Source organism: Triticum urartu, chromosome 6 (genome assembly GCF_003073215.2).
Source record: "Triticum urartu cultivar G1812 chromosome 6, Tu2.1, whole genome shotgun sequence".
In the NCBI taxonomy this organism is placed as follows: Eukaryota; Viridiplantae; Streptophyta; class Magnoliopsida; order Poales; family Poaceae; genus Triticum; species Triticum urartu.
Genome location: NC_053027.1, coordinates 365,249,653 through 365,261,363, shown reverse-complemented (window position 1 = coordinate 365,261,363; position 11,711 = coordinate 365,249,653).

The window sequence follows — 11,711 nt, the reverse complement described above, 5'->3', positions numbered from 1 at the left end:
TGACATGCAACTCGGTAGGACCGATATGGTTAGGGTTTGGGCATAACGTAATCTCGGTGAGACCGATTACACAAACTCGGTGAGACCGAATTTGGTAATTAGCTAACCAGAGAGTTGGTCAGGCAAACTCGGTGGGACCGATTTGCTCTTTCGGTGAGACCGAGTGGAACTCGGTGAGACCAAAAAGTTACAAAGGGGAAACACTGAGTTTACATTGCAATCTCGGTGGGACCGATTCGCTCTTTCGGTGGGACCGAAAAGTTACGAAAGGGAAACAGAGAGTTTGCAACCCCATCTCGGTGAGACCGAGATCCCTATCGGTAGGACCGAATTGCTAGGGTTTGGCAGTGGCTAATGACAAGTGAAACTCGGTGGCGCCGGATAGGAAGAATTGGTAGGACCGAGTTTGGCTTAGGGTTTAGGTCATATGTGGATATGGGAAAGTAGTTGAGGGTTTTGGAGCATATCACTAAGCACATGAAGCAAGAGGCTCATTAAGCAACACCTCATCCCTCCTTGATAGTATTGGCTTTTCCTAAAGACTCAATGTGATCTTGGATCACTAAAATATAAAATGAAGAGTCTTGAGCTTTTGAGCTTGAGCCAATCCTTTGTCCTTAGCATTTTGAGGGTTCCACTTTCACATCCATGCCATGCCAATCATTGAGCTTTCCTAAAATAATCATCTTGGAATAGCATTAGCTCAATGAGCTATATGTTGTTATGAATTAGCAAAACCACCTAGGGATAGTTGCACTTTCAATCTCCCCCTTTTTGGTAATTGATGACAACATATAGATCAAAGCTTCGACAAATGATAATAAGCAAGAAATATATCGTCGCTTTGAGAAGTATGTGATAAGTAAGAGCTCCCCCTAAATTTGTGCATATTTAAATTTTGCTTTGGACTGCAAATGCATAAAGAGTTAGAGTCATGGGTTACTCTTCCATGTCACATACATCTTGGTGGAGCACTCAAAATGATAAGAAGGAAATACATGCACTCATCACCAAGAAAAGTGAATGATCACACAAGATAGATAGGATAAAAGTATTAAGCAAGCATTAAGTGTAGCTTATGATCAAACACATGATCATCAATGTCTCACAAATAATGACGTAGTATCTCAGGCACTCAAAAGCAAACAAGTTTGAAAAACCACCAAATAAAGCAAGAGAGAAAACCAACACTCTTATACATCTTCTCCCCCTTTGGCAACAAGTTACCAAAAAGTTCTTAGAAAATGCATAGTGCTAAATCGACGCTCAGGCTTGATCTTCAGGTGGTGGTGGAGTCCGGATCACTCCAAGGACGAAGGCTTCGGTAGATGTTGAAGTAGTCGCTGGAGTTGGAGCTGAAGTAGATGCTGGAGCTGGTGGAACTGAGGCTGTGGCTGGTGCTGAGGTGGTGGCTCTTGTGTCAGCAACTGGCATGGTAGACGACCTCGGACCTCTTGGCACTCTGGCAAAGGCATGAGTGGTAGTTCTGCCTCTCCTCTCCTGCATGTCCTCCTGGAGCTGCTCCACTGCAGACTGAACTTCCGTTACCTTGACATCCAACTCATAGAACTTCTGTTCCATGATTCTCTCTAGGCTCTGCTGATTCTGAGTAAGGGTGGCCAGACTTTGCTCAATCCTCAGCGTGGATGCAATTAAGTAACCAAGCTGCTCTTGTTTAGTCTTCAAGAAATACTCACATGCCTCCTCTTGAGTAGGCATCTTGGCAGCTTTCTCCTTCCTCGCCTTCTCCTTCTTCGCGTATGCTTGGGCAGATGATGGCTCGTTCTCAGTCATGACAACTTGATTGTCCTTGAAATTTGGACGGATGGGCAGGTGTTCCTTGTCCAATAGATATATGCCCGTGCCCATCTTGGAGTTGATGAGCTCCTGAATTTGAGGGGCATATCCGCAGCTCCTCTTCTGATCTGCTGCAGTCCTCTTGATTGTTTCCACTATGAGGCTCATCACCTTGAACTTCTGAGGCACATCAAACACATGTAGCAAGTTGATAGCATGGCCTCTGATCATCTTGTGATCTCCAGACTTGGGCAGTAAGGTGTGCCTTAGTATCCAATTGATCGTAGGCAGTCCTAACAAAAGGTAATGCACAGAGCCAAACTTGAAGGTGTCAAGAGCTTCATTGGGAATTTCCTTGTACATATTGGACATGGAGTTATGGTCCATCTTCTTCTTGGCATAGATATCCATGTCATCATCTTGCTCCTCTGGAGCATTAATGATCTGTGCCCACTCAGCCACTGTGGATTGGTACCTTGTACCCTCAGACATCCATGTGATCCTCCCATCTGGATAAAAGTGTGCCGTGGAGTAGAATTGCATGATTAGTTCCTCGTTCCACTTTGTGAGCTTCTGCCCAACAAAGTCAGCTACTCCACAAGCATTAAAGCTGTCATATACTCCTGGGTAGTGTTCCTCCTTCTCCTTCATGTAGGTCCAGTCAACCCATCTCATGTCACAGACAATTGGCTTCTTATCTAGCAGCACTGTCTCATAGAAATCCTACTGCTCCTTGGTGTGAAACCTGTAGTCCACGGCAGTCCTTCTTCTTGAAGCATACGGGTCTGCTTCTCTCCACTTCCTCAGCCCTGAATCTCTCCTGAGCTTCATATCCTCAGCCACAGGATGAGCATCGTTGTGGTCTAGGATCTTGGGCTTTAGCTTTCTCAGGACATTCTCTTCCTCTTCTTCAGCAACAGTCTCAGGCACTGGGGCCTTGTTCTTCTCAGCTGCAGGAATGCTCCTTGTATTTCTCTTAGGCTTTGGCTTGGAGGCTGCTTTGGGCTTAGATGTAGTAGCCCCTGACCTTATGGCATCACCCATCAGCTTGGGTGCCTTGGGTGCTGGTGCAGCTACCTCTTCTTCCTCTTCTTCTTCCATGATGGAAGCCTTGCCAAGCACTCTAGCCACAGTCTTCTTCACCCTTTCCTTTCTTTTCTTGCCCTCAGCTGCAACTGGCTCTTGGGGAGTGGGCTTCTCAGTTGAGGCTCTTGCCTTTGACATGGGCTGCCTGCCTGCTGGCCTTTTGATTTTCAGACCTGGCTTAGTGCCTTGAGCTGGCTCAACTCTCTTGGAAGTGGCCTCTTCCTCTGCCACATAGTCCTCATCTTCGGAATCTGAAGTCCTCTTCTTCCTTTGTCTCGTGGCAGCCTTTGGCAAATTGCTAGGAGTGCTCCTGCTGCCTTCATCAGATGAACTGGAGGGACTAGTGCCCTCACTCATCACCACTTGCTGCTGTGACATATTTCGGCTATCACTTTGATCAGACAAGCTGCAAACTGACTGCTGACCCTATGAATAGATTATAGATCAGATAGAAAGGATGAGCATCACAAAATGCAGAGATTTTTGCAAAAGAATGATCCAAAAATTGGTTTTAGTTTCCCACTCAAATCATCTCAGATCTACCGATTTTCAAACTCGGTGATACCGAAGCAGTTTTGGAACCTAAACTAGTGAACTCGGTAGGACCGAGTCACAGTTCGGTGGCACCGAGACTGCTAGGGTTTCACTGAGTTCAAAAAATCGGTCACACCGATAAGTAATTCTCGGTCAGACCGAGTCTCACTTGTGTAATGGCAAGAGCCAAATCGGTGGGACCGAGTTTTTCAACTCGGTGGGTCCGAGACGGTTTCGGCGGAAACCTAACCCTAAAATTTTCGAATCAAACCTAATCTACGGGCATTTTGACTGGATAGGAGTGTTTCAATCGTGGCAAGAATCATGAAGAACACAATGTGCTAGGAATTGGACGGGGAATAGCACTGTGATCAAGTCCATACCCTAGTTCGGCGGAGACTTGCGACGGCGGCAACGGCGGGGCAGAATTCCCGTTGACGGCGATGGAGACCAGCGACTGGAGGCTGCTGGCGGCGAGAAGACGATCCGGAGACCACGAGGGCAGAGCAGGCTATCGCGCGGGCGAAGGGGTTCGGAGAAATTTCCAAAATTTTGCCCATGACTATATATAGCCCGACCCTGTCGGTGTGACCGAGTGGAACAACTCGGTGGCACCGAGATTCATAATTGCAAGCAGTTACTGAAACTCGGTGTGACCGAAAGGTTCAAATCGGTTGCACCGAGATCGAAAACCTAGATCAACTTAATGATCTTGGTAGGACCGAAAGTGGAGTATCGGTTAGACCGAGAATCATAAAGAGGTTTTGGAAGTTTAAGTCTATGACGAATCGGGGACTCCGAGCGCTCCTCACACAGAGTGGTTCGAATCTGACTTGATCAAATTTTGTGATGCAACATGAATAGAGTTTGAGACGAGAAAAGCATAGATAGCTAGAGGGGGTTCTTAGGCATTCTTGTCCATCCACTTGACAAAAGACGATAAAACCAAACAATCAAAACAACAAGTGGATGTCCTCGAATGAGTAAAATATGCAACCAACATGCTCACACAATAAGATGGCAAATGAAATATGTGGCAAGGCATGCACAACCAATTCTAGCATCTATCAAGCAATTTGCGATGACTAGGTCATCTATATATGAGTATATTGACTTAGGAGTCAAGTGAGAACACTTGATCATAGGTCATACTCATCGTTTAAGCTCAAGTGGGGTTACCACTTTTACATAAAGCATTGTTTTGTTCACATCTTTAGAGTTGCTTTAGCTCAATTCTTAGAGTAAAGCTCCCCCTAGATGTGATATCCCCCCTAAGAGGGATGAACTAACCTTGGGTTTTGTCGATGATGACTTCATGTAGATGTTGAAGATGTGGATGCTCAATGTTGATGTAGATCACTTGGAGCTATCCATTTGAGTGAATTGCACTTTCAATACCTACATGGGTTAGTCCCACAAGGAACAAACAAGGATATCCATAGACATAGAGTGATGCACACAAAATATGATGTCCATGAAAACTTTTTAGGTTACCTTGTCCCTTGTTTTACCAACAAGAGGGTTTGTGACTCCTTGAACTAGTGCAAGATGTGGAAGTTGATTGCACTTGTTCTTGCCAAAATGATAAGAGTGAAGTATGTTGGCGGAGTCACCCTCAAGAACTCTCTAGTTCTTCTTCTTTTGGATCCACATCATCTTGATGGGAATCCTTGGAGTTGTAGTCGTACTTGATGAAGTGGAACTTGAAGTAGTCTTGGGAATCCACTTGACTAAGGTCTTAGGAGCTTCTTCAAATGCATCAATTTCCTCTTGAAGCTTGTCCTTGCCTTTTTGTTCGTAGTCTTGTGGTGGAAGATCATCTTGAGCTTGTGTCCCCTTGAAAGAAGCATACTTCTCTTGTTGAGGGACAAACGTTGTCTTGGGGTATTGATATTCTTCCCACTCAACTCCATTGGCATTGAACTTTCGTTTAAAACCAACACCTTGATTCTTCCGGTGCATTCCTTGCTTGCGCACAATTTCCTCGAATTGCTTACTCCCGGCAAGGCTTTTGTACACTCCTTTCTCTATAATTCCCTTCAATAAGCTATTTTCTTGCTCAAGTGTAACTTGGCTAAGAGAATCATTAGTGGAATCAAGAGAACTACTAGAAGCAACAATATTGGATTTAGCATGATCATTGTTACTGCTAGAGGAAGAATCTTTCTTGTTACTAGACTTGACTTGAGGCATGTAAGTAGATAAGAGTAAACGCTTGGCAATGTAAGAAGAACTTTTCTTGCGGAGATCATCATTGATTGCTTTTAAGAACTCATGCTCTTGCTCAAGATTGAGCTTCTCAAAGCGTAATTTCTCATGAGCTCTTAAAAGTTCTCGATGCTCTTCGAAGATGGTTTCATGAGCTAACTTAAGAGTTTTTAGTTCTTTAGTTAGGGCCTCAATCTTCTCCTTATCATTGTCATTCGTTTTATCTTGATTAGCATGTTTAATTGACATTTCATCATAGTATTCATCACTAGAGTTGTCACCAAGCAAATCATCACCTAACAAGTCATCTTCATCACTATTGAAATCAACATACTCGGGGTGTGTTACCTTAGGACCTTTGGCCATGAAGCATCTTCCAATTCCTTCATTTGGTGAGTTAAATATGTCGTAGGAGTTGGTTGACACAAGTGCTAGACCGGCAACACCTTCATCTTGAGTATCTTCGGAGCCGGAGTAATAACTTCTCTCCGAGTGGCTGTCGGAGTCGGAGCCGGATACCCATTCACCAACATGAGCTTGATGTCTTCGTCTTGTGTAGCTCCTTGATGATTTTTCCTTCCTTTCTGAATCCTTGCTTCTCCGTGAGTATCTTCATTCATAACGATCATCTCTACTCCTTCTCTCTCTTGGTGGTGATCCTTTGCTTCTTCTTTTTGGAGAATCTTCTCTTCTCTTGTAGGGAGCCGTACACTCATTGGAATAGTGTCCGGGTCTTCCACAATTGTAGCAGTTTCGCTCTCGACTAGAAGATCTTTTGTCATTGTAGGACCTTGACTTGGAGCTTCTATCTTTGCTTCTACTCCTGTAGAACTTGTTGAAGTTCTTCACCATTAATCTCAATTCTTCATTGAAGTCTTGTTTCTCACTTGATGATGTAGGGGCTTCACATGAGGCTTTATAGGCACCACTTGATTTGTTGTGAAGTTCCTCTTTATCCTTAAGTGACATCTCATGAGCAACAATTCTTCCAATCACCTCCGTTGGCTTGAGATCTTTGTAATTGGGCATCATTTGGATCAATGTGCACACGGTATCATATTTTCCATCCAAGGCTCTTAGAATCTTCTTGATGATGAATTTATCGGTCATCTCTTCACTTCCTAAGCCGGCAATCTCATTTGTGATGAGAGCAAGCCTACAGTACATTTCAGCGACACCTTCACCATCCTTCATCTTGAACTTGTCAAGTTGGCTTTGAAGCACATCCAACTTGGATTCCTTGACGGAGTCGGTACCTTCGTGCATATTAATCAAAGTGTCCCAAATTTCCTTCGCATTCTCAAGGCGGCTGATTTTGTTGAATTCTTCGGGGCACAATCCGTTGAAGAGAATATCACAAGCTTGAGCATTGTATTGCAACATCTTTAACTCATCCGCGGTAGCTTCACGGTTTGGTTCTCTCCCATCAAAGAAGTCACCTTTCAAACCAACACACACAATAGCCCAAACGGCGGGGTTATGTCCAAGAATATGCATTTTCATTTTATGCTTCCAACTAGCAAAATTAGTACCATCAAAGTAAGGACCTCTACGGTGATAATTTCCCTTGCTAGACGCCATACTCTCCTAGGTTGTGAAACCAAGGCTATGACCACCAAAAGCTATGGAGATCAAACCAAATGGAGACCAAAGCTCTGATACCACTTGTAGGATCGAAAGTATGTCTAGAGGGGGGGTGATTAGACTACTTGATCAAATAAAAACTTAACCTTTTCCCAATTTTATTTCTTGGCAGATTTTAGCTAATTTAGGACAAGTCAAGCAATCATCACATGATTCAAGCAAGCATGCAAAGAGTATATTGGAAGCGGAAAGTAAAGCATGCAACTTGCAAGAGTGTAAAGGGAAGGGTTTGGAGAATTCAAACGCTATTGGAGACACGGATGTTTTTACCGTGGTTCGGATAGGTGGTGCTATCCTACATCCACGTTGATGGAGACTTCAACCCACGAAGGGTAACGGTTGCGCGAGTTCACACAGGGCTCCACCCAAGGGTAACGGTTGCGCGAGTCCACACAGGGCTCCACCCATGAAGGGTCCACGAAGAAGCAACCACCCACAAAGGGTCCACGAAGAAGCAACCTTGTCTATCCCACCATGGCCATCGCCAACACTGGACTTGCCTCACTAGCGGTAGATCTTCACGAAGTAGGCGATCTCCTTGCCCTTACAAACTCCTTGGTTCAACTCCACAATCTTGTCGGAGGCTCCCAAGTGACACCTAGCCAATCTAGGAGACACCACTCTCCAAGAAGTAACAAATGGTGTGTAGGTAATGAACTCCTTGCTCTTGTGCTTCAAATGATAGTCTCCCCAACACTCAACTCTCTCTCATAGGATTTGGATTTGGTTGAAAGAGGATTTGAGTGGAAAGCAACTTGGGAAGGCTAGAGATCAAGATTCATATGTTAGGAATGGAATGTCTTGGTCTCAACACATGAGTAGGTGGTTCTCTCTCAGAACATATGAGTTGGAATGGTGTGTGTGTTCTGATGGCTCTCTCCTCGAATGAGAAGAAGGTGGAGGGGTATATATAGCCTCCACACAAAATCCAACCATTACACAGTTTTCCAATCTCGGTGGGACCGAATCAATAAGCTCGGTCGGACCGAAAAAGTAAACCTAGTGACCGTTAGTGATTTTCGGTGGGACTGACATGCAACTCGGTAGGACCGATATGGTTAGGGTTTGGGCATAACGTAATCTCGGTGAGACCGATTACACAAACTCGGTGAGACCGAATTTGGTAATTAGCTAACCAGAGAGTTGGTCAGGCAAACTCGGTGGGACCGATTTGCTCTTTCGGTGAGACCGAGTGGAACTCGGTGAGACCAAAAAGTTACAAAGGGGAAACACTGAGTTTACATTGCAATCTCGGTGGGACCGATTCGCTCTTTCGGTGGGACCGAAAAGTTACGAAAGGGAAACAGAGAGTTTGCAACCCCATCTCGGTGAGACCGAGATCCCTATCGGTAGGACCGAATTGCTAGGGTTTGGCAGTGGCTAATGACAAGTGAAACTCGGTGGCGCCGGATAGGAAGAATTGGTAGGACCGAGTTTGGCTTAGGGTTTAGGTCATATGTGGATATGGGAAAGTAGTTGAGGGTTTTGGAGCATATCACTAAGCACATGAAGCAAGAGGCTCATTAAGCAACACCTCATCCCTCCTTGATAGTATTGGCTTTTCCTAAAGACTCAATGTGATCTTGGATCACTAAAATATAAAATGAAGAGTCTTGAGCTTTTGAGCTTGAGCCAATCCTTTGTCCTTAGCATTTTGAGGGTTCCACTTTCACATCCATGCCATGCCAATCATTGAGCTTTCCTAAAATAATCATCTTGGAATAGCATTAGCTCAATGAGCTAATATGTTGTTATGAATTACCAAAACCACCTAGGGATAGTTGCACTTTCACCTGCTAGCCCAGCACTACTGCTTAGGACACTTGACTGGTCGGCATGTGTTTCACTTTGTTCCTATGTCTGTCCCTTCGGGGAAATGTCACGCGGTGACATCCGGTGTCCTGCCTAGCCTGCTACAGCCTGTGTTCACCGGAGTCCTGTTAGCCCAGTGCTACAGCCCAGATTCACACGCTGATGACCGACATGCTCGATGTGATTCACGTATGCCTGTCTCCATAGGTCTGTGCCGCTTTGGGTTCACGACTAGCCATGTCGGCCCGGGTTCTCTGTCATATGGATGCTAGCGACACTATCATATACGTGAGCCAAAAGGCGCAAACGGTCCCGGGCCATGGTAAGGCGACACCCGTGGGGATACCGTGCGTGAGGCCGCAATGTGATATGAGGTGTTACCGGGTAGATCGATGTGACTTGGAATCGGGGTCCTGACAGCGTTGGCATCAGAGCCGGACTTCCTGTAGGTTCGTTGAGCCAAACTGGTCGATGTCGAGTCTAGAAATGCTCTAGTTATATGTAGGGGGATTAATTGTGGGAGGGAACGTAAGGCTCTTTTTACTCCTTTACCTTATGCCCTATGATCTGAGTCATTCTCTTCTCATTCAACGTGGGTTAAGGACTAGGCTCTCTTCTTCTATCAGGTTCATGTGTTACTAATCCGTAGTAGCTTATAAGATTGTTGTTACAAGCCTCAGTACAGTTTCTACTACTTTTAGTATGTTGCCAGTTGAATCAGAACCTTGTTATGATGTTGTTGAGTGGTTTTGCAAACTGTTGTGGATGTCTCAAATCTTTTTCTGAGCATTTACAGCTGTTATGCTGTCCAATTTTCCCTAGAAATTCTAATGTCTTTGCATTGTGGTTGTGCTTTCAGATGGCCACTCGTACTCAAAACCAAGTGGTTCGCCTAACCCGGTGCCTCGATGTGCCTGGTCATACTGCTATGTTAGTCTGCGTAATGATCGAGATGGGTTACCGTTGGTATCCCGAATACACTGTCGAAGAGCAATTCCGAGACTTCAACCAGAGCCAGTACCTCTGTACCGTTAGGATATATCCCTCTTATCCTGGAGCCACTGAGCCCCTTCACTGTTCCTATGGACTCGGGGTTACTGTTGAGATGGCTGTGCAGGATGCTGCCTATTCCATGATGACCATCATGCGAGTCCGGACTGGCCTGCTTCGGAACACCGACTTCCGTTATATGCCATCTTCACTTCCGGGAGCGCAAGGGTATCTCCAGGCTATCTATGCTAACCCCACACATGAGGATTCACTACTCCGCACCACTGCCGAGATGCTCGAGGATAAGGACCGCGAAAATCGGGCCTTGTGTATCGAGCTTTTTAACTCTCTTGCTGATCACTGGGCCACTTTGACTCGGTTTGCACCGGCGGTACAGGCAGGATACATGGATCTGAGGGATCTGTACCCTGTACGGTCTGGATTGCCAGATTGTATGGCGTGGCACGATGTAGGAGGCATCACCCCTCCTCGTGGTCCCCGTCTGCCACCACCTGTGGGACCAAGGCCACATCCGAGTCCCTATGGTCCGCAGGCTCCGCAGGACCATCTGTTCCCAGATGATCATGTTCCACTTCCAGGTTTTGGTGGTGACTTCTATGAGGATTACTACGGAGCCGTCTGAGCTAGTAGTAGTTTCACTAGTATTGTAGTAGTTGTGTTCTCCACAGTCCTGCGTGACCGTGGGATACGACTTGGTGTGTATCACGCTCCGGAGGTGTAGGCAAATAATGTATAGGAGCTTGGAATGCCTTCGATGAGATGTAATGTCTTTCACCGTAGTTGTACTCTAGCCTGGGCTTGTACTAAACTATATACGGTGTGTATGACCAATGGTATATATATGGCAGTTTCTATATTACCATGTCGTGCAATGAACATCTTAGCATTCCATGTTATCCATTACATTCTGCACTTCCTTGCTAAGTTTGTGCCATCCTTATCTAAACCGTTGTCTTGTTTTCTCCTAGGATGGTCAACACCCGCAGCAACCCTGCTGCCCCGGAGCAGGGGGAAGCCAGTGCAGCTAGGGGTGAAAATCTGCCTCACCCGCCTTCTCTGGCCGAAGTGATGCTGGAGGCGGAAAGAAACAAGCGTGAGAACACTGCACACCATCAACGAAATGACTTGGTGTCAATCAATGACTTTATCAAGCTGTACCCACCAAAGTTTAACCATTCCGTCGAGCCCCTCGACGCGGATGACTAGCTTCGCAGCATCACCCACAAGCTACGTTCTGCCAACGTAGGCAAAGCTGATAAGGTTACTTATGCTGCCTATCACCTCGAAGGCCCTGCTAGCCTTTGGTGGGAAAACTTTGAAGCTATGCGCCCGGTCAGCCAAATCACTACTTGGGCTGAATTTAGTGAGGCTTTCCATGAGCATCACATCCCGGAAGGTGTCATAGATCGCAAGAGGGAAGAGTTCTGCAATTTCACCCAAGGAAGACTGACTGTGGATGCATATAGTCGTGAATTTGGGAATCTGGCACGATATGCTCCTGAAGAGGTATCCTACCGACGCTAAGAAGCAGGCAAGGTTCCGCAAGGGACTTAGCCCTGAGCTTCGCCGCGATCTTCGTCTGCACGAGTGCACCTCCTTTCAGAAGTTGGTCGATAAAG